This window comes from Trachymyrmex septentrionalis, unplaced genomic scaffold (genome assembly GCF_001594115.1).
Source record: "Trachymyrmex septentrionalis isolate Tsep2-gDNA-1 unplaced genomic scaffold, Tsep1.0 scaffold158, whole genome shotgun sequence".
NCBI lineage: Eukaryota > Metazoa > Arthropoda > Insecta > Hymenoptera > Formicidae > Trachymyrmex > Trachymyrmex septentrionalis.
In genome coordinates, this window is record NW_017304736.1 from 582,724 (window position 1) to 607,562 (window position 24,839).

Genomic DNA, 24,839 nt, shown 5'->3' on the forward strand with positions numbered 1-24,839 from the left:
ACACACACACACACACACATACACACATACATACATACACACAAACACACACACACACACACCTCTCCGTCACGGTGACCGACAATACCATTGTGCGGGATACCACAGAGACATAGACAGAAAGAGAAAGGGAGAAATCGACGACGTGTAAAGGGGCGGGAGGGGGGTCCAAGGAAACGGGCGGAAAGTAAATTGTGCAGCGCGCGTTGTCCGTATCTCTCGAGGGATCCGAAAAACAACAGCCGGACGAGCGTGCAGCGGCGGGGCGAACAATACGCGGCTACGCGTATGCGTACCGCACACGCGCAAGTGCGCGGGCGCTCATCGGTGACACTCGGAGAAGCAGCCTAAGTGGTCGCCGGCACACGTGCCTGTGACCGGCGTGGGTGCGACGCGGGACGCTTCAGGTGACAGCCATCACGTTGAGACGCTGGTTCGCAGCAACGCAGCCGGGTTTTGGCGCCACACGCTCTGTTCGGAGAACGGTCTATGGATCATAGGTTAGATTACAGTAACATCATATATTGCCTTGTGCGCGCGATAGTGGGACGCTATGAGGGATTCCACTATAGGGTTGCGCGTTGTCAGGGTGACAGTGAGAAAGAGTGAGTGAATGAGATAGATAGATAGATAGATAGATAGATAGATAGTGTTTATTAACGTTTATTAACATTCTAAAGCAAACCCTCTAAGAATAGTAAGAATGTACAGAGAATGAGAGAGAGAGAGAGAGAGAAAGCGTCATTTACTGAGCGTTCTAGGACAAGTCCCTCCCTCTTTAGATAATAATGCGAGAAATAGATAGTATAAAGATAGATATGATAATGAAAATTAAAATACAAGAAAGAGGGAGAGAAAATATGAGAGGAGGGGAGGGGAAGGGGTGAGAACAAGTGAAAGAGGGACACGCGACGATCGAGCGCGCAGCACACGTATACAGGGCCGTGGTCGACTCGACTCGACTCGACTCGACAAGTCGGCGCGTGCTGGTAACCTGTTGCCGCCGCCGTGAACGAGACTCCCGAAGCCGGTAATCGCGAGCTTAAGGATACATTACTGCGCGGCTGCCTAAACGGATGATATCGCGTCGCCGGCTACGTTAACCGACGAATACGAGTACGTTCTGAAGAAAGTGGGATTCGCGAAGATGCACATCCGCGACATTCCGCGAGATTACGCGCTTTCGGATAAGCGCTTCGTGGCGAACAACGGGAAGATTACATCATTACGTTGACTCTCTTTCTCTGACAATGAAAATAAACGAGGTGGCATGTGAACACGCCGCCATGGCGAAACCGCGCGATCACTTCGGGAATACGATACCAGTAGTAAAGAAGGAGTTTAAAGAAACGGGACCGATTACGTTTACCTTCTCGAATTTCCTCCTCGATTCTCGCTTTACAAAGTTTACTTTTGCGAGCAAGATGTTTATCGAAAAACTTTCATTGAAAACTTTCTATTTATTTATTAGAGCATAGGATGGAAGTAGGACTTCGCTTGCAATTCCCGGAATTGCTGTCCCTTTAACTATAAGCAAGCTATTCATAAACGCTCGGTGTATTACGCATTTATGCAAAAGGTAGCACAATTTTGCAATGGGTGTACTTAGACATCAATGTACCATGTATGCTCGTATGTACTTACTTAGTAATATATTTTAATTTAACAAAAGATGCGAAATCAGTTAAAATATGAACTTTTATTGAAGCTGCTTAATAAAGACCAGCAGTTTCGAATGAATAAACGAGGTCAGAATAGAACAAAAAGTAGGCAATGCGAATATCTAGGTCATCTATCGCAGTTCTTCTGCGAATGAAAAATTTACAAGTCGCCGTCTGGAATACATTTGCATAGAATTTCATAGAATTCGTTTGTTCAATATCTGTTTTGAATATATTAATAACGAATTTCATGGGTACCAGAATCCCTCGTGCATATTCACGTACCTATTAAGTTTCTCGAATACGACTGCCATAGTTTCTAGTGTAAAACCATTTCTTTAACAAAGTAACACATTTTCAATGCACACTATTTTAGAACGTATTATAAATTGGAAAATATTATAAATTAGAAGTTTACCTATTTGATTATTGAAGACAATTATCTATAAAATCGATCCACAGCTTTCCATAGCTTAATTAAGTATGTCTGTAATAATCGTAAAAGCATAAAAAAAATTCCTTTCAAACATATTTTCAAAAGTATCATTTTTTAAATATATTTTTTCAAAATTACATACAATACTTACATACAATGATCATCTACAAGTTTGTATAAGTTTGTATAAGTACAAGTTTGTATAAGTACAAAAAGACAATCTGTATTAAAGACATTTAAATCTTACTTGTTATTAGTTACAATAACTAAGTATAATTAGTTTACAAGTAACTAATAAATTAGCTAATAAATTATACCCTTTATCTATTTGAAGTTTAGAGATGGAATTGACACAATTTTCGTCACAAACCTGATGTAAGAAGTTTTAATTCGTAAGAGACACATCTTTTCTGAGCACGTAAGAGCCCGTAAAGAACACGGGTGCAAATTGATACTAAGCAGTTTTGTATCCTTTGGAAGAAAAGCGGAATTAAAGTAAAACATATATTTTTAAATACAAAAAAATAAAATTTTCTAACTAATTGAACGATAATATTAAATTTTTAAAAAACAAAACGTTATTCATTCAAAATTGTGTGTTAGGCAAAATCAATTTTCTCAAATATCCACAAGTTGGAAATTTTGCTGATGCAAATTTGCATGATGTCATTTATGAGTTAACATGCAAGATTTCCATTCTCTATAATAATAAATATTATATAAATCATAAGAATGTTCTTAAATGATAACTTCTTGCTTTCAAATGAAATAATAACCATATTTGCCTATTTCATATGCTCGATACAACGTATACGGACGGTTATGCAGCAGTGAGTTCTATTTACAGAGGAATTAAATTTCAAAGACTTCCCGTGTGTGTCACACACTATTTCGAACGAAAGGTGTATTTATTACCAAAGTAAGCGTCATGCTATGTGTCATTTTCAACAAATAAAATTTTTCACGCAGATATCGCGCACAAAGTAACAGAAAGATGACACCGTTGGTCCGTGAAACTTTACTCACAGAGTTACCGTACAATCCACGTAGAGAATTTACATCACGTTCATCATGCTATACGATCTGTTTCATTCTTTTCGCAATATCACGATCCTTGATGCTTACAGCGGTATTCGTAAATAGTGGAAAAGTTATTTTTCTCCTGCTTGAGTAAGATTTCCCCACCGTGATATTATTTCCCAAGATTATTTCTTTCAAATGTCTCTCTCTCTCTCTCTCTCTCTCTCTCTCTCTCTCTTTCTCTCCTATCGCGATGTAATTCGGTTTCTAGCGGAAATATTGGTTGATGACGGTAAATTCATTAAATGTGATTTAAACTGGGGCCTCGTGGGCCTCGTATAAGTTTTCGGGAAACGTGCGACATTAGCTTTGGGGGCGTACCAAAGAATGTAGAATGAGGAAAGTGGGGTATGTGAAGAAGGACCCGACTCGACGCGCCGCGCCGCGCGCGATGCACGATATATATCTTCGGACGCAGCTATGTGACCGGAATTCTGAGGAAGTTAAAGTTGGATTTGTAACGTATTTTTCGCCGACGTGTGGAAATACCTATCGAGTTGGCGCGCCGCGTGCAACGGTGTCCCGTAATTTCCGTCCTGGGGTCCTCTCGATTGACACGGGGATGGGGGGTGGGGGGTGGGGAGGAGGAGGAGGAGGAAAGATTTACGTTCAAAGGATCTAGAACGATGCGACGCACACACACGCACACCGTCACGCGTGCCAAGAATAGGGTTTGCATTACTTGCCGCATGCCGTAAGCTGGCTTCTAAAGTTTTTGTAAACCGGTGGCGTCTCTCCCGCGTGAAGGATCGAGCCGTTTTTTAATTTCACTAATGCATCTTCGTCATCCATAAAGAATCACGCATTAATGCGTAACACGATCGTGCTGCTTTATATTATCCTCGAAATTACGCGTCACATCTCCGTCGCGGTGTCTCTCTCTCTCTCTCTCTCTCGGTGCCGAGTGCAGCCAATGCAGCCTTCGAATGCCACCGGTGAATTTTCGATTTCCTCAATTTCCTCGGTTTCCTCGACGGTCGCTGGCAGCCTTTTTTGATCGCGCGCATAAAACTCCCCGTCCGGCGTTTCATCTCTCTCGATATTTGTCCCTGTGCGGTGTTGTACCATCGAAAGTTTATCCAACGGTGCATTCTCCCAGCGGTGTTGCATTTGTCGAGATGCAACGCGATCCCGAGCAAGATAAATGAAGCTCGCTCCCGTTGTTTCTTCAGAACGGAAGAGAAAGAGGTCGAGCCATAAAATGCACATTCGTTGAAATATGTTCGTTGATGTTACGCCGACAAAGACTCTTTACATAAATTGCGACAGGCGCATCACCCTAGCGACCAGCGTTATTTAATTTAACGTTCCGTTGAACTTCAATGGGATCCGTTCATTACGGATTATTTTCATCCAGATCCCCGACTACATTCGTAATAATTTGGAATTATTGTTTTATAATTTTTAGAGACATTTGAATAAATAAACTAAAATATTAATAAAATAATAAGTTACATTTAGCAGAATTTCATTCGTTTCATAGAATTTAATAAAATAAAATTTCGTTTGAAAAAGTCATTAATTTATTCGTTATTCAAGCTTGATTTTATACAGTGATGAGTTTTTTTATTTCATATTGTTAATTCTTTCTCATTATTCTTTTTTATCTCTTACATGCATCGCATCATTATAAGTTTCTATTTGTTACACAAACATTTTCTCCACACGATCAACTATTTGTGAGCGATGCATTCCTTTTAATTTGCAAAATGACTTATTACTAACTTACTGGCTAACTACAAAACGCGTTAACGCTTTTAACCCCATTTTCTATCATAAAATATTTTATTAGTGATCTATAAATATCTCAAAAAGTGAGTCGAAACATGTAATATTATTATTACGTAATGTAATTTTTGTTGTAATTATATTTGTATTTGATATTTTAATATTACATCCCAATTACCACGCTCGACTTTTATTGGCCTTTCTTTATTAACTATACTTGTTAAGAACCCTTATTAATAGTTAATTTCTTATTAATAGAATTTTACGTATATTGAAACGCTTGAAGATATATATAGAAGATATATACGTTTCTGATAATAGGTTATGCAAAGCTAATCAGATATAATGCATTACGCTGGTGCGTAGCGACAGGATACAGAGAGCTTGTACGACGCAATACCGGAGAATGGAGCAGACGCTATAGATACTAGAACCGAGTTGAATTATACTCTGTTATGTTTGTGCCTTTATAGACGCTGCTTACCGGAGAGCTTGCAACGCTATACGCCCTGGTACTTAATATATCCGATACGCATACGTTCTAATCGAATAGAGATCTTTAATCAAAAGAAGAGTGACTGCGTTTTTTTATGCGATATGTTCGATAAAATATATTTTTTTAGAGCGCGAAGCGTTCTTTCCGCGGAGTCTTGTAAATACGCGGATTTTCCCGAAGCAGGAAGCAAAATCGTACTTAAAGTAGAATTGATTCAGTTTATGCGCTCTTTAGAATCCGCGAGTCCGCTAGAATCGTATCCGCTACTTTCCACGTTATACGAGATTCCTTTTATTATCGAACTCCTCTGGAGTTCGATACCGCAGCGCTCATAAACACCGCAAAGAGGAAGACACTCGCGATCGTGTTTACGCCTTTATTGCTAATATCGTTGTTCACGCTCGATTGTTCTCCGCGGTCGTATCATTCGCGAAAGCGTTACCGAGCTACTATCACGCATTGATATTTCACGGTTCCTCTTTATGGCCTATGTTCTTTCGAGGCGTCTCGCGAGTAAGAATCTTGAAGATTTTAGTATTCATCAAAACTTGTAAACCTTTCCGTCAGATTGAATACGTTTGGAAGTTGCCGTTTGTATCGTACTTATAAGTTTATTTTAGCCCGTTTCTGTGGATTAACTTCAATCTCCGGTTTAACTTGCTCTTCATATTTTTCTAATTTTTAAAACTGATAGAAAATGAAGAATAAGTTGAATGAATTGATGAAAACACAGCATTAATGTACTATAAAATATATGACAAGCAAACACTTTTAAAATGCGTCTTGTCCACAATTTCATTTTTTGAGTTAGACATAGTGTTCAGTGTTAAAAGACTCGTATTACAGGCTTATCCTAAAAAAATCTAAAAATTCAAAGTTATCCCTTAATTAGAAACAAACAAAATGCATTTGTTTAACATTTTTAGCAATTATTTCTAGCAATTTTGTTTAACATTTCACATTCTACTTGGCATATATTGTTATTTTCTGTAAAACGCGTAGTTTTTCTTGTGGCTTTCTATCTCGTTTCTTCTGCGAACTATAAATTTTGAACAAAATAAATTTCGAAAATCTGCTCCTCATATAAACAGATTGAATTACTAAAACCAGAGACGAACAATTTTATTATCATCCAGATTTTTCAGATTCTATGGACATTTGAAAAACAATATATCATTCCACATAATTATTCCTCAAACTGTTGAAAAATCTTCCTCTTGATTCTTTAATGTCACATCGATCGATGTTATTTAATAAATTAACTGAATGTTTCTTTTTTTTTTTTGTTACAGGTAAGTGTCACACTCGCGCCCAACCGTACCTTCGATACGTAAGTTATCAAAGTTGTGTTAGTTCGTAGTCACCATTTCATTGTAACAAGAGGTAATAATCGGGTGGGATAGGGCGAAGGAGGAGGCGGAAAATGCAATTCACTTTGTAATAAAAATGGAAATTAACACGAACTACGTGGACGGAAAACAAGGCTAACCTCCTCCGCCAGTAGCTCAGAGGGTAACGCGAAAGCTTGAATAAACAAACTCACCCCCGTTACGCCGGTTGCCACCCTCTTTGCCGTCTCCATCAGTCTCAAGGCACGGGCCAAAGGACGTTGTTATGATTGCTAATGGAAAACTATCCAATTCAAAGAACAAAGTGAAGTAACGAGTTACTTTACCACCGCACGAATACACTGACGGTGGCTGTGAAACTTTCGGACGGGGGAGAAAATAGCACGGTTTGTTAACATTAGCAATGAGAGCGGCAAAAGATCATGGACGAACGAAAGCAGCTTTATCTGCTGCGAATAGACACGGTCCTCGTCGTAGCATCGAATGAGTTGAAATTGATATATGAAATAAATATTAAACAAATAAAATATAAAATTTTGCATATACAATATTTTAATCATTCCTCAATCGTTGGTGGGATATATACTAATTCAATCGTATACGAAATATTTGTATAATTTCTCCTATATTATTCGCCAATCGTTATTTCAAACGGTATGCAAAGAATTCGCAAATAAATGTAGCACGGTATATTCAACGGACATTAAATACGAATTAAATGTTCTTGTATCTAATCAATCCATCGTTTCGTACTCGAGGGAAATGCGATTCATGCATTGTAATGCATATATAAATCTGGAATGGAACGTTCCCAGCATCCGCGCGTGCCGTGCAAACGCATCCCTGCCGCGTCAAGCACCGTTTGATCTCTCTGAATTTCTCCGGCTCCGACGAAATTATCCGACAATTAGCAAGACCTTGCCAGCACTCGAATACCTACATCCGCCCTCCCCAAAAAAACCTTCCCGCCCGCAAACCGTCTCCTCCCGCGGGAGGCCGCGGACTTTTTAAGCTTAAGTCCCGGCAAGATTTAAATTTCAAAATTTCAATCTGGCTTGCAAATCTGTCCGCCTCCTTCCGCCCGCGCGAGCGAACGACCGCGCTTCCGTCTCCTCCTAGATGCGGCCAGATTGCGCGGGTCCGACATCAAAAGTCTTTTACGTCGCGTGCTCTTTTTCTTCCCCCCTTTCTACTCTCTCGCTCTCTCCTCTTGCCAACTGTTTTCCCCGCTTCTCTTGACGCTCTCGCGTAAAGTCGCCGAATTGAAAATTTCATCGCTGAATAGACACGTGTGCTCCGTCGACAAACATCCCCTGCCGTTTTCATTGCATAAAAAAAAAATGGAATCTAGATAGTACTGATTTCATTAAATTATTGAACTGTTAAAGAATTTAAATCGATTTCTTACAGATAAATTGTTCTAGCAAAAGTTAAAAGACACAAGAGTAAACAAGTATTATGACACTTGACAATATTTTAGTAACTCTGAATGCTTGCGAATTGAAAGTGTGATTATATTTATTAGAAAATTACTTTGTACTTTAGTTTCTAAAACTAATAGTTGAGGAATTGTTATATGATAATAAACTATATGTTGAATTAAAAAAATAAATAGAAGCATAGAACGCGGTAAAAAGTCTCAAGACACAAATTAAAATAATCGTAGTACTTAAGAATGTCTGCTACCTATAGTCCTGCAAATAAGCAAATTACGCGACGATTATACGAAAATGACTGCTAGATCGCATTTCAAGCAATAAATTAGCTTTCTATATTCACTCGGAAATCACTCCCTGCTAGTGACTTTATCGGCGTAATTACCTTACGAGATATTAAAGTACGGTGAGACACCCGCGTATCTGCAGAAGCGAAGCTTGTCAACCGACAAAAGGGGAACGTCGCGCCGGAGCGGACGACACGATGGCGAACGCGACGGTGGAACTTTTAATTTTTTCCTCGAAAAAACTTTAGCTGCTCGTTACGTCGTCGCCGAGTACATCGCGTCGGCCGTCGACGAGGCGGGGCAAAATTAAAATTCATGCGGCGGCGCGCCTTTTCTCGGCCGCGTGTCTCCGCGGGATCCGCAGGGATCCTGTAGAACGAGGCGCGCGCGATGAAGGACGTTGCCGTACGTCGCCGCGTGAGTACCGGCGGGGGAAACGAGGAAGGACTTCGCGGAGGAAGTGTGGGGAATTTACTCAAATTTGCAAATCAAATTCGTTCCCTGCTAACGCGCGCGTGTGCTCTTTCGTGCCAATTACCGTTCCTAAATCGCCTTTGCTCCCGTTCATGCACCCACGATGAATTATCTCGCAACTTAAGTTGTATTATTTAGCAAAGTGTCTCTTAAGATAATGCGGAAACACAAGAAATAGGAAATAAAGGCCCTAAACGATCGAGCTAAACCTTTTAGTGCTTAAATAATTCGCTATAAATTCATATTATTTCAGTTGATGTGAAAGAAATTGTATATTGTACATTTTCAATGTCCCTCCCAGAAGGGACCTATCTATTTTTCCATTCTTTGCAGACACGTCATTCGTATATAAATGGTGTAGACAGGATCATGGAGCGAATAATTCGGTCAAGATAATTACACGGACTCGCGAAATTTGGTGAATTTTTCGATGCGCCAGGGATAGGGCGTCGATCCGAGCGAATCCAATAAACGAGTCGAAATTCGCGTTACGATATCACCGGTAATAGGAGTTTCGATTTTACAGCCCAGTGGGTGCCCGTCAGATATTAATTCCATTCGAGCCCTTTTGTTCCGGCCGATTTTATAGCGAGCGTGCTCCCGTGCTATTCGAGGCGGATCGTCATATATTTTTTTTTCAGGATACCAGGCGAATCAGCACTCCGCTGACAATCGCACGAATCAACAACGCGAGATGACGACAGGTCATGATAAAACTTCACTCGCAGACCGACGCCTAATTATTACGATTATTCGCGCGAATCAGCGCGGCGATTTAAAACGCCCGTTTAAACCAGCGCTCGCGAAGTTTCGCCCGGTAAATCCCCGAGGAAATTACATCTTACAAGCTCCGCCGTACGCACGAGTTACAACATTTCAATACTCGCATGCCCAAAGTTGCACGTCTCGTGTGCATACCAGCTTTCACCGGGATAGTTCCTTGTATCACGACATATATCCCGGCTCCATGGAGCCGAAATCTCGTGACAATTACGTTAATGGAGCCGCCACGTTGAACTCCGTGAACGATTAATATATTACGGCAAAAGAGACGAGATCGTTCGCATCGGAAGACACACCGAACTGGGAGACTGCTGTCGTTTTTGCCTTTAATCTAAAATTGAGAAATCACTAGTAGAGAATAAATTAGTCTATTGAGATCCCAATTTTCTATCTCTTTACGGACACTGTCCTTCTCTATACATTCTGACACGTCTTTCGTCTTTCTTATCCCGCATCATCTTGCGAAAGTTTTCAAAACTGGTGCGTCCGCCTTGGAAAGTTTTAACGAGATCGATTTTACGCCGAGGCGAACGACGAAGGTACCAACCAGCGAAGAGATTGTCCTGGGAATGCTGGACGACGTTTTGTTGACAGTGAGCCATGTATTGTTCCTCGAGTCTCCCTCTTTTGCCAAATGTGAAGTGCTCGAAGCGGCTGCTACGCTTCTTGAAACTTCAATATCGGACCGCATTGTATGTTGTAGTTCGGTGAGCATTCCATTCCCGATTTTCTTACAACTTCAACTTTTTCGTATTTATTATTATTTTATCGTACTGGGAGCATATTCGAAGCATAATATTCGATTAAAATCCAGCCGGAACGCGAAGCAAGTAAGGTGCATTTATTGTATTTTTGCAATCTGCTTTTTGTTCGAAAGAGCGGAATTGATATAAATTTCATTATAACGTTCCGCGAATCTACATGTTTCGCGTACAAAATTTAAAAAATAGCGTTTAAAAACAAACCTTCAGTGTCCATCCGTATCGTAGTAAATGTACGAGCTCGTGATGCGTAAATTGAATCACGAATACACGAATACATATATAATTTATACAATTATAGATCTTATATCTATCCGAAAATGTTCTAATAACCGCAATCCCCGATAAATACTGCAAACTGAAGTTACTACAATTATGTAAATATTGGTGGCGGTCCATATTCCAGCGTCATAGCGTTTCATGCTCGTTTATTTCGTAATATGAATCGGCGAATAGCACATCGTCACTAACGTAATGAGGGCATGACGGTAAAATATGCGTGGGTCCATATTGATTGCATATTAATATCGTCCTGTGTACGTGGAAATTATAGATTCCGCATATCTCCGCAATCACACTCGAAAGTAACGCATAGCTAACTCTTCGTTTTTGCAAAAACTGATCGCCCGCGTGCATTCGTATTATATCACATGGTATCAGCGACAGTTAAACGTTATCGTTTGCTATCAGAAATGCGATACATAATGACATACGTAATATTTACTACATCATATTTATCACATACATACAGAATGCGTGCGTGCAGTGATCATACGTCTTTTAGTATAAAGGAAAGTTGTTTATTTCAAGTTTATTTCCGTTTTTTAGACTTATTTACTATATTTTTTTCTCCAAACTCAATTTTGTCCTCTTTTATTATAACATTATTACCTTTCTAATTAGCAGAAATTTCTTTTTTAATTACCATTTCAGTGTCTAATGTTCTAATGGATGAATTTTTTTACAGAAACTACCGACAAATTTAATTTTATAAAAGGTAATACATACTCAGAGTAATTCAAAGAGAATAACAATCACAATAATATCAAAATGATATCAAAATGAATCGTGATTGATTAAAAAATGATTTTTAATAATCAAATTTACGATTATTTTGATGTTATTTTGATATTATGATGATTTGTACTTACTTGAGTTATACATCAGGTGTATTGCGCAAAAAAATTTCAGAAATTAATATGCAGACTTATAACAATTACAAACTAGTTGGGAATGTTCAGAATAAAATTGTTAAGTTTTTGGATTTGTCTCCTTTATTTTCTCTAAGAAAATACCGTAACTGTAAAAATGCAATACATTTAATAATTTGCGAAGAATTCTTGGTCCTTTCCCAATTTTAATTTTACCGTCAAATTCTTTCATCAATATAGAACCGACTTTTTTTTTGTCAATTACATATGTCGAGCATCTACGCGGCGCATTTGTCGTAATTATTAGGAAATAATTTTATTTAATATACTTTTATGAGAATATTACGCTAACACGTTATTTCCTGCAGCCTTTCTTCTACATTCCGCTATCATTAATGCCATGTAACACTCGCAAGCGGACACGCAGTTCCGCAAAAACTCTGGAAGTAATCTGGCTTAAGTTTCCATTTGCAGCGACATAAAATTCGTGGATATGCTAAAGAGGTTTACCAGATGGATTATTTGTGCGAAATAAATTTCGCGCGGAGCTCGGCGCGCGTGGAATCAGCACTTTCGTTAGCCGTGAAGGATGGCTTTTGAAAGGACTATTCGAGGTATTAAGGCTCAAGCACGGAATTGAAAACGTACGCTTCGCGGAGATGGACGGGGGTCGGCGCGGGCGGAACGAAAGAGCGAAGAGGTGAAAAGGGATGGGCCAACGTGCAAACGGACGGTCAAACCAATTCCACACCCCAACTCGGCGTCAGTCACTGTTTCCAATCCCATTAGCGACACGGTGATTCGTGAATGGGCGCGAAAATGCGAGGCTTTTAATCAACGAGACTCATTATCATCAAGCGATTTTCACTGCGTCGCGTCGCCCTTGCGAATTAATGAACAGCATCGATCTGAATGACACTCGCGCACGGCAGTTTGCGTCCTAAGATTAGCAGCGCGCTGCTGCGCGGACGATCTGCATCTCCCACGTACGGAGCTAACCCCGTGAAAACGGTGGTTCCTAATGCGTGTCTATTAATCGAGATGGGGCAGTTAGAAGGTTTTATGTAAGAACTTCCCAAGTACCGATTAATTTAATGGCACTTCGGGACTTTGTACATAAAGCTTTTCATTTATAACATCTTGCACACAGTCGCCGAGTCTTAATTCTGGTTCCTACACTAAGCCACGGCCATCTGGCTACTCCGGGATAACGTTGTTAACTCACATGTTCACAAATGTAACTTGCACGTTTTACATTTGTTAGTAATCATTCACCAGCACGCTTCTTCCGAGCTTTTTTTTCTTCGCAATATAAACAACTGCGAGAATCTGCATTCTGTTTACGTATCCCACGGCGACCCTCGATTCGCTTTTATACCTCTCTGAAGAAGCCTTCATACTCGCAATTGCTCGAACGATTCGTATTACTCCCGGGGGTGCCGTGGTCGACGAAATACGTCGTTTTGCGGACACTGCATCCTCGTGCGAGCGTTTCGATACGCGCCACGAGCACGAATTCGTCCAGACAGCGGAAACATCCGCCTGACTTCGAGGGTGGAAAGCGAAAGAGACTCGGCGATAATAAAAGAAAGCGAGCAGATGGCGGACGTTGGCGCCGTGCTAAAGTGACGTTATTGTGATACAAATTGAGATATAGAGTGCCGGAGGTTTGGGAGGTGGTGACAAAGAAGGTTGAAGGATCAGCCGAAGCTGTTAGTCTTGATTATCGTAGACAGTCATCCCGGAACCCTCGCGACGTCGACGCGAATCCGAGGGAAGATGCATGGTGTCCTTCCTACCGCGTAGTCATGGTGTTTCTCTGTGCTCATTGGGGGACTATTAATTTGTACAAATGCCATCCTTTATTAGACACGGACTCATTAGCTCGGAAGATGGCGTTTCAACACACCGCTATACACGTGCCCAGCATTCCGCGGTGTGTGATCCGTATTTATAGACTAATTTTTATTCTTTAAATATAATTTCATTTCCTTCCTGTCGTATACAGTCACTTTATGCGCGTTGAGTTAAAGGGATATAATGAATGATCAAGTATTTTTCATTGTTGATATGATATTTCGTGGATTGCACGTAATTAGACTGAAAAATATTGTCTCTAAACCGCGGCGTGTAAATTAAATTAAATACATTACCGCACGTTAAATAGATAGATAAAGATGTTTAGTAATATTTCAAGACAAGCCCTCTAAGAATTATAAAATGACAAGTGAAAAGAAAATGAAAAGAAAAGAAAATATTATAAACATATAGAAAATACAAGAAGCAATATACCCTTCTTCAGCTTCGTTTACCATCGTCGTAACAGTGCACTACAGTTCAATCAGTTAAGCTCTATATATGTGTGTGTGAGTGTGTGTGTGTGTGTGTGTGTATTGCGATCAAAGTGGGCGCGTTTTATCGAGGTGCCTGAATCGAATGTACCGTAAAGCTTCGAGGCTACTCGGCAGTTTAGCGACGCCGACATAGTACCATCCTCATCACTCTCCGCGACCATCTTGCTTGGCACTTCGGCAAGAGCTTTATTGAAGTCCAGTCAATCTCTGTCGCCCGTAGTTTCCGATCTGAAGCGCACCGTCCAGCCTTTGAACCGGTATACCGTTGGAGGAGGCGAGGGTGGACGATCGGCTTTATATATAAACTTGAGAGACAAATGGCACGAGGTCGTACTATGGTGGCAAAGGCACAAGTGCTAGGAGCAGGTGTAGCGCCGGGTATATACTGCCGGTGAATGGGAAGTCGGTAATTAAAATGTCCTCCCTTAGGAAACTCCACGCCACAGTGGCTCGAGCCGTAGCCAACCTTCTTTCGGATATTTATCTACTTACGTGTGACTGGTCCTTACCAAGAACTAATAAATCGGTTATTGAGACGTTTTTAATTTTGCATTATAATTAATAAAAGTAAATCAACGTGCTGATGTACAGATAATAAGCACGCGGAATTAATATCGTAATTGAAAGTTGAAGGTTTTTTTATCTTATATCGTACTCTTTCAATACTTCAATTTTTCTTCATTCGCTTATATTCATTTATTATTTGTTTTTTAATCTTAGATAATAACATAATAATTAAATATTATTTTGTTTTTGCTTACACTCGATTATATTCTAATGTAAATTTAAGAAAATATCATTATTTTTATAATATAAGGATGAAAATATGCAATCCATGCGTTTTCCGACGAGAAATTCTTAGCAAATCTTTTTTGACACTTTCAGCCCCTCGGCATGTTCCGATAGAAATGCTCTCTTCTGACACTTTTTCATCCATCTCTCTCTCCCCCCTTTCTCGTTAGTAGTTTCTCTAGGTGAAGAAAGCCGCGGGGCATGCGATTTCGAAACGACATCGGCGCGCGCAACGGTACCTAAAAGTGCCCAAAACTTTCAACGAAGAAGTTTCTTTAAAAGTCACACGGATCACCGTATTATCTGCCTCTTCCCTCGTTACTCCTTTTTCTTTTAGTCTTCTCCAACACATCGTGCTGATGACACACGAGATTGGATGGAGTAATTCCGGTCGAGCGGGTTCAATATTCGGCGCTTTCCGTCGTTAAAAACTACGGAGGATAAGTCGCGAATGGACAGTCTAAGCGAAAGAATTTTGTCGACCTTCGTCATTCTTCGCTGGCGCTGAAGCAGCGAAGGTCGGCGAGGAAAAGAGGATGGGTTCCCTTAGTCTCCGGGGATTATGGACCTTCGATGGTCCTGGATGCCGAGTTGGATGCCGGGAGAAGACTAGGATCAAAAGCAAAGTGTATCCTCGACGGAAGAACTCCGGGGAAATGGATCGGTCCAGTTTCGATAGTTAATTAAACTTGGAGTTATTAAATCCGCAAGAAGTGCACGATCGGCGATGCTCGAGCCTCCCGTAGGATACCGCGTACGTCCATCACAGAAATTATTTTCTATTTGCTGTGCCTCCATTGATTACACACACACACACACACACACAACATAACAAACAATCACTTTTTCATCAAATATTGATGGAGCCAACGTAAATAGTAAACATATAATTATGAGTTGATCAGTGATAAACTAGCAGGGTGCGGTAATCGAGAGAATATGTGATATAATATTCAATGATAAATATTATCTGGCGGAGATAATTGCATACACAGGAATACGGCTTTTATAAAAATAGTCCCCCTCTTTTTCATTATGCAAAATCTCTGCTTTCGCATCGAGAGCTTCACGTCGGAGGGCTGTAAAAGAAAACATCACGCGGGACGGCGAGACGATTTTATTTGTAGCCAAGGTTGTGGCGCTTTATGCGCCAGGCCCTATCGCAAAAGATTCATCGAGACAATCCGCGCACCTGCGCACCCCCCGATCTTCTCTTCCAGACTCGCGTTTGACGTAGGAGGATTTACGATCTCGCGCCCCGGGCCAGATTAGGCTGGAGCGCAGCGCAACGGGCGGATTTTCCAGGAGAGACTCCACGTAGGGGGTTTTTAAAGGAGGCGCTTTTAAAACGCCCCCGCGCGTTTCTCCCTACTATCTCCAGGATGCTACTCGACCTCTCTGTTTGCAGCGAAGTCTGTTTCGCCCGTAAAGCGACGCGAAAGCTCGCCGATGATGTGGCACCGAACGCCCTGGCAAAAGTTATAGTTTTATCTGGTTCAACGCGATGCTGTAGAAAAGGTGAGCGACGGAGGAGAGAAGGAAAAGTATAAAAACGGAAAGGCCATGAAGCGAGTTGTGCGAGCCCGAGGGAAAAAGAGAGAGAGAGAGAGAGAGAGAGAGAGAGAGAGAGAGAGAGAGAGAAGCAGGTATTTTTGCCTCTTTATGATTGCAGAATCTCTCGCGTATTTTACATCGCCTCGTAAACTTCTCTCTTTGCGCTGCTCGCGGTCCTTAATAATAGATTACGACGTGCATCACGAGCGACGAGGAGGAGTGACGAGCGAGAAGGATGAAGACGCGACGCGTGAGGGATGCATCGATACTCGAGCTGGCATAACTCCGGTGATGATTGCCGTTGAGACTGCAAGACCTTCTTCGCGGAAGCGGCAGTAACTACGAAAATTTATTTAGCACCTGCCGTATAACGCGACCGATCGTATATGTACGAGACTCGGGCGTGATGACAGCGCCAGAATGTGACGTATCGATGATGTGACCGCGATATTACGGAATGAAATATTGAGAGAAAAATTGTTTAAATTTATTGACTATTACATGACTATTATAATTATATCATCATAATTATTGTGACCACATATGATAATTATGTTATAATTTTTACGTTGCATCGTTCTTTCGAAAAGATTCCTTCTTCGCCTCTTTCTTTATTGAAAAATAAATGTGTTTGTATCTATAACCACAATTACATATTGTATAATTATAGCAATATGTAATTCGAATTACAAATATCATAATTATGGTAATATGTAATTATGTTTACACATACCAAATTATGGTAACACGTAATTATAGTTACAAATATCAAAATGATAAAACATGTAATTATAATTGTAAATATAAAAAATTTTTTTCTCCGTAAAGAGAAAGACAGAACAAGAGGCCTTTCTAAGAAATGATGATAACATCACATATCGGTAAAGACTGGCAACGATCTCTTCTCTCTTCCGCGTGTGCACGCGTGAGTGCGTGCACTCACGAGTACACATCGACCAGATAAATCGTTGAGTCAAACTGTTCAACTTGCACACTTTCTAGTGCCACTTTTGACACCCTCGGACATCACTGAGGGATATAAACTGGTGCTTTAGAACTTCCTTCAAACTGGAATGCTAGAAATGAATGTACCTTTCTTTATTTTCTTCTTTTTGCGACTTTGCTTTTTCTCATCGCCTCCTTAACATTAACCTTAGACAATGAAACTCTCGACGTGTCTTCGACTCTTTCCGTCTCACCGAACAATGTGACAACTGTGACAAGTCGCAAAAACTGGCCGATGGCACGACGCGGAGAAGAAACGATTTTCACTAAAATAATATCGGCAATACTCTGAATATACGTGAAGTTACATGACACATTTCAAATTTTAGATAGACCCGTTTGTTTTTATTTAACGCGCAATTAATTATTATGAAAGGAATGGCTGCGTTCAGAAAAAGCAGCTTTGCAAAGTTGTTGTAAGATTCTTTAATATAATTGCTTTATACATTTAAATCTAATAAAGAACTAAGAACCAATCATATTAAAGAATTTTACAACAGTTGCAAAGCTGCTTTTTCTGATAAACACAATCCACGACTACATTAATTTATGACAGTCAATATCACTATTTATACTTTTATGTTCTTTATGTTAAACAAGCTTTCTTAATTAGCACTGGCAGAAAAAAAATTATACATATGGCACATTGACCTTAAGACGGATATAGGACGAATATAATTTCGATAAAAGACCTTTCTTAAGAAATTGCTGTTAAAAGTTCGAAATTCACAGCAACATTTTTATCGCTGCTTATTTAGACAGAAAGTACGTAAAAAGAAAAAGACATTTATGTGCAATCGGTGGCGCTTCACTGACGCGTAGAACAATAGAGCGCGTGCGACACTTTCGATAAAATCCTTTTATTTCGTCGTACGACGCGTGAATTCCGGAACAATGCGCGCCGAAAATTTCGGGCACGGTCACAGGAGTCTTCTTTCGAAGAGGACGGACGGACGGAGTAGCGCGGCGGTGGACGGTGGAGAAGTAATGGGACAGGGAAGTGCCATTGTACGTGCATAAATACAATTCCGGGATTAAAAAAGTGGAGCGAATCCTCGCCGACCAGGGGCCGCGATCTCTTTCCTGTGACGCGTTCGTGGCGCAACCGCAATACTCGTAAAGAAGATCCGACTGGCGTGCTACCATTGCGGATGCTGAGCCGCCGGAGCGTAAAGAGAAAGCAGAGCTATCTCCATTCCACCCTCATCCCCTCCCCCCGGTTCGACTACACCCGGTAAACCCTTCCGTTACACCCGCCTGTCGCTGCTTTTTTCGACCGCCACCACTATTGCGTCTTGCATTCGCTTGTCGCTTTTCCCCGCGAACTAACACCGACTAACACCGTCCGTAATGTCGACCTCGTCGCTTTGTGTGTTGTTACGAGATTTCTACCGGAACTGAATTTTTTTTTTTTTTTCAGATTAAGATTGAAGAAACACGAAATTGAGAATAGAGAGAGAGAGAGACGAATGACAAAAATAATATAAATACATGTTCCTGCGTATATATTTTATTCAATTACATTAGACATTCTATATGAGGCACCAACAATATTGTAAACCTGAGCTTCTCTTGTATAATAAAATTGAATTGATAACTTTACTAGATAGTACTCGAAATATCTATTATGCAATAAGCGTAGCAACTGCGGGTAACGTCGCAGAAAAAAAAAGTTGCAGCAATCTATTTATACAAACGACATTCTAAATCTGTCGCTAATGCCGATGATTAATCACTATCATCAACATTTTATCAAAAGCCATCTATCTTTCGATATTTCCCTACTAGACGTGATGTCATATTCGTGATATGACGTAGAATCGAGGCTTGTAAATAGTCGAGACCGTAAAAGTGTCGACTTGGCTCGTAGTAATAAAATCGAGTATGGTACCTGTTCAGCGACCACGATTTTTACGGTTGACGATCGATCGACGACCTGGCTCAGTAGATGGATTAGTGAATGACGTTAGGCAATAACGGTAATGGAAGGTGGCAGCATTTAACCGTAGGCTATCGGTGAACGAACCGGAAGTTATCCAGTCCATCGCTCGCGGAATAGACGAGAGAGAAAGAGAGACAGACAGAGAGAGAGAGAGAGAGAGAGAGAGAGAGAGAGAGAGAGAGAGAGAGAGGGGGGGGGAAGTGGGCCATAGATCGGAGTATGGTAATTGCGTCTCATGCTGGACCAATCCGCAGTGCTCCGAAATAGGAGGTTGGCAAAAGTCCTTGGATGCCTGAGTGCGCGGACGATCACGATCGATCGATCAGAATCGCCGAGTCGAAGGAGACAAAGCGTGTTGCTAGTGTTAAAGTGTCGGACGTCTGGTAATACCAATTCACTGTCGGTTCTAGATACTTAGCAGTGTGCGACGTGGCAGATATTGAAAGAGGAAGCACGTAGTATCCCGCGAAATTGGACAGTATTGACAAGTATCCTGACGGGATAGCAAACGTACTACATGTACGCGCGCGCGTATATCTATACACCATTATAGTTTACTAGGAAAACCGCATTCTTTTTTTTGTTACTACGCGTACAGAAAACAATTTATTCTCTTACGCGAATCTTATTATTAAGATTCAACTGAAGTCACGAGATTATAAATATTCATAATAAGTATTTCATAAATATGTATTTACTGTGTAATGAAGTTTCGAAAATACTTGCGGTATTTTTTCTTGATTCAAAATATTCGTAATCGTAGCGCAACATCTATATAACGTTACTGAAAATGGAATGATGACATAATACATATTCAGGCGTTTGCAATCACGAGCCGTAATTCCCATTCTTATCGGTAGCATCAATCAGACAATATTGATTCGAGTATGCAGTCGGGCCTTCCGGCTGCCTATTTCGACCTATTGGCAAGTGCTCTGGAGCACATTATATTCTCGATTTATTGGAAAGGCTTGCGAATTGGTGAGTGAGTGAGTGAGTGAGTGAGTGAGTGAGTGAGTGAGTGAGAGAAGAAAAAGCAAAGAGAGAAGAGTTAGACGCACTACTAGCGCGAGACGGAAAAAGTCGTTGTTGAGGAGAAAAGAAAAGGAAGAAGAGTACGACGAGCGGAGACCATCGTATACTCAGAAAGACGAGGATACGAGCGGCTACAAACACTCTCGTGCATGGTCCCCTCTTGGGGAAAAGCTCCCGGCTACGACTCATTCCCGTGGTCCGTAAAGAGGCTAAGGGAACGTTGGGGGTGCGCGGGGATGAGCGAGCCAGAGAACGTATAAAATGAAGACCAGGTCTGAAATGATAAAACTGAGGATATTTCTAGCTTACGCCGGTATAAAGGGAGGTCTTGGCGAGATGGAATGTCTCCGGCTGGATGGCAGAGAGGCTAGATCGAGTCTCTTTCATATATGGACAATATCACCAAAATATGGTCAGTTTTAAGAACCATCCTGGCTCCAGAAAGATTCCTTTCGTCCGTCGTAGTGATTCCCGCGCCGTGTTTATATATACAATACCTCTCTCTTTTTCTGTCTCTTTCTCATCGCGAGGGACACCCCCATCGACGGACTCTTTGCACGCCCATTGAACTTTGCGAATTTTATTTTTCGCAAGGGCGGAGACCGGGGAACGGCACTCGCCTTTAATAAAGTTACACGCATTCGTTCCACCTCTATGAATACGTAAACGGCTGGGCGCTTATACCCCGATAGAAATATCCTCTTTAAAAGCGATTCCTTTCAGGATCGTATTTGCAGCGCGCACGGACGCCAAGTGGAACGCGACGTGGGCATGCCTTAAATCCTAGGATATGCCCGGGCAACTGCGGAAAGAGAGACGGAGAATTATGAATAAGACGCGGCGTTTATCTCGGAACGAGGTACGATAAAAGTATCCGGTATGTGGATATATCGTCGGAATTGCCATCCACTCGAATACCGAGTGGCGTATCTTTTGATACGGTTCGCGACGGAGCTTCCTACCGCTTTCCTGTTCGCAGCCGCGCGACGAGAGAAGTCCGCGAAGATCCTTGCTCATTTCCATCGCAGGATGAGAGACTTAAGGTAGCTACCTGATCTACCTACACCGTTGCGCCATTGTCAAAGAGCGAATTGCAATTTTGGGCTTATAAAGAAACGCGCAGATGGGTCTCGCGCGGAGATCCTTGCTGTCGCGCTGCTAACACTCGTCCCGCGCATTAATGCAGAATGAGATTACTTAGGTACGTAAGAGAGGGTCGCCTTCCAAGCTCTCTAGCACTGTTAATTTAAATTGACTATCGTTCTCGAAATAATGGCGGTGTCTTTGTCGCCTTTGCGCCGAGCTTCCGCTCCCTCGTCCTCGCCCTTCCAGGTCGTTGGTGCTCATTTTCGTCCCTCTCGCATCCAGCCGTCCCCGCCCTGCGTTCTTCTCCTTTGAACGAGCGAGAAACTTCGTGTCGCGAAATTGTATTTCGTCTCCAAATTAACAATTACATCGTTTTAAAAAGCTGCGCACTCCGGCTTAAGGGTTCTTCCTTCTGCAGTCGTTCCGTCGAATAGCGAGAGCGAACGGCCGAAGACAGAAGGCGGAAGCGAAAGCGACGTCCGGGGAAAAGGACATCCCGTTAAAAAACTCTTTCAATTATTTGCCGCACTAACGCACCCAGCGAACTTTTAGTTTTTAATCTGGCAGCCACGACGTGGCTACCGGGAAAATGAAAAAGGGGAAGGCTAGATGGGCTGCGTGTCCCTGCTCGAGCCTCTGCGAAGCAAACGGTGTCCGGGGGTCAAAGAAAATTCCTGGACCTTAAATTGCTTTCGAGACTTTGTGCTCTCTCTCTCTCTCTCTCTCTCTCTCTCTCTCTCTCTCTCTCTCTCTCTCTCTCTCGTTTTTCATCGACCGACGATGGAAATGCTGATATCTGTATCAAAAATGTAGTCACGTTCTTTTCACGTGCCTCCGTCATACTTACATATTATACAGAGTTGATATTTGTCTCCCGTTATATTCGATTTTTCTATTTTTCAATAAACGATATCGTTCACGAGGGTTATCAAGGAGTCGGTCAAAGCGCGCTCTCATCGTCGTGCGCGAATGAATCTTTTCATCCCGAAGCAATTTCCGTGAAACGGTTTTGCGCACGCAGCTGTTGTAGGTAGACATTATCGTTTGGAGTCCCTTCGCGATTTCGCGCAAATCAAATGGCGGCAGCCAACGCGGGCGTTCGGCTTTTTCTTTGATGCCCTTTCGAGCCTTCGCCATGCTGGAGAGAAGGCAGTCGAGTGAGAGCGTGCAGCCATCCCCTGGCAGGGGTTGGTGAGGCGATCGCGACGTAAGGGGTGTACGGAGCGATGTTATGCGATGCCTCGACGCCTCGTACCTTCGGCCCACACAAAGGTCTCTCTCTCGCGTTATTGGCAGACCGCTTTACCGCGTCACCCTCCGCCAGCCCTTCCTCTTCCTACATCCCGACACCGTTCTGGACGTGTTACGTCGAATATTCCACCGTATCGCCGGATCGCAAGATTTTCTTTCGCCCTCCTTCGCTCGATAGACGAAGGAAAGATCCGTCACGTTGCTCGTGAAAACCGATATCTTCTGTGTAACCTCTGCAAAGTCTGGGCTATCCCCCGACGTTGCTAGAATTTTGATGGCACGCGGAAAAATCAATCGTTGTGACTTGAAGTTTTGGGAAAAATATACGATCTTTCGAAGGTAGCCGATAAATATATTCGCTCAATATATAATTCCTCGAGCGTTTCCTCCAAGTCGTCTCTCTCCCTCTCTCTCTCTCTCTCTCTGTCCCCCTCTCCCTTTCTCCCTCTCTTCTCCTTTGTCTCTATCCCGGGATATATATTTCTAGATATATTTTGGATATGTACCGAAGATATAGTAGGTTTTTACTGATTTCTGTTATAGCTATTGGAATATGGTGAGGTAACCGAGCGTTTCCATTGGTCCTTCCTTGTTAAAATAATACTTGCCGAACGGACTGCGAAAAATATCTTCAAAATAGCAGACACGGTACGCAGTGCCGCGAACGAAATCCCTTTATTTACCCATGAACGAAAATCAACACGTGGGCAAAGTCGGAAACGCATACGCTCGCACAGGAAATACACATGCGGGCAAAAACGTCTGGCCAGCTTGCCGCAGAGCCCTGACGTACGTATATCCGTGGAAAGCACCGCAATTTGCGCGATTACGTTTTCGGTTTTCCTGTCGCGAGTCATACGAGTTTCTACCCACATCCGACATGATGGAATATTACCGAGCAAAACGGCTGAAACTCTGCCACATAAATCAGCTGGACCCCAAGGTGATTTATTTATTTGTTAAGAGGAATAGAACTGCCACTGTCGACGGCTCGTAGGAAGCGAGTCTGCACATATTGCATACGTAAGCCTGGAAATTGCTTTAGGAAGAAGAGCGTATGCTACAATATTGCGAATGTATACGGAATAAAATATTTAAACGTGAATAGCGGCAGTTCTTCGTCAATGTCGATGATATTAAACATTTCTAGGCAAAGTTCTTCCGTAGACTGCGCGACAGATACATACATAAAAATGTATAATAAATAAAAATTTCGCCATTTATGATTTTGATATGATATTGAAAAAAAAGTCTAATTGATATATACATATTATCTTCTTAAATTGTAAAGGAGATTAAATTAGATTGACGTAATTAAAAATTTTTTACTTTAAATAAGGTTATACCATTTTAGAGAAAATCTTATTCAATTTTATTCAAGAACAAAAGAAGAAAAAAAAAGCATGATAGATATATATAGATGCTTTTATTATCTCCTTATACTGTACGGGAGATTAAATCAGATTGGCATAATTAAAAATTCTTTACTTTAAGCGAGTTTATGTCTCATTTTAGAGAAAATCTTATTCATTTATAGGAATTAAAATTCGCGACAAAGCGTTAAAATGCGTCGTGTAAAATGAACGTGTTACACAAGTGAGTTACATAAACTCGAGAACAAATGAGCATTTTAACAATATAAGGGTTGACTCATCTACTGACTGCTCTTTCTCGCTGTTAACAGACGAATTGGTTGGATTATGACTCATTATTACTACGTTTTATGTTCAACAAATTGACTAAATATGATTGCGTTTAAACTGACTATTGAAAATCGAAGTTGAGAGATGATTCTTTGAATATGTTAATTTAATTTTTATTATATGGAATAATTATATTTTCGCGACTGATGAGGACTAAGTATAGTCGAAACGTATCGGTGGAAAATTATATTGTGAATTAATAAATTTTGCTTTGTAACATCTAATTATAGCTCGTTTAATTGTGTTGACCTGGGTACTATTTATTAATTTGTTTGTTACATAAGCTCTCCCATACACTCCCATATTATGACATGCGCGCGTATGTATCTTTCCGAGTTCGATGGTTTTGGCTTTTGTGTTCGAGCAGGTTAAAAGAAATAGAAGGTCGGTCGTAAAAAAAAAAAAAAAGAGTCGGTGCGCCGAAAGAATTAGCTAATTGACGAAACCTCTTAGAAAGAAAGGAGCTAAGAAAAGA

The 24,839-nt window shown here is 41.3% G+C and overlaps 1 protein-coding gene across 12 annotated transcripts in view; it reads left to right on the forward strand.

Annotated features, from left to right (window-relative positions):
- Positions 1 to 24,839, forward strand: part of LOC108745901 (CUGBP Elav-like family member 4) — a 636,703-nt gene that overhangs the window by 369,270 nt on the left and 242,594 nt on the right. The window contains exon 1 of one of the 12 annotated variants that reach the window (XM_018482319.1): positions 51 to 500. The exons of the other annotated variants lie outside the window; for them this stretch is intronic. The gene's annotated coding sequence lies outside the window, so the exon portion shown is untranslated. Of the gene's footprint in view, positions 1 to 50; positions 501 to 24,839 lie in introns of those variants that run through there. 12 annotated transcript variants of the gene reach the window in all.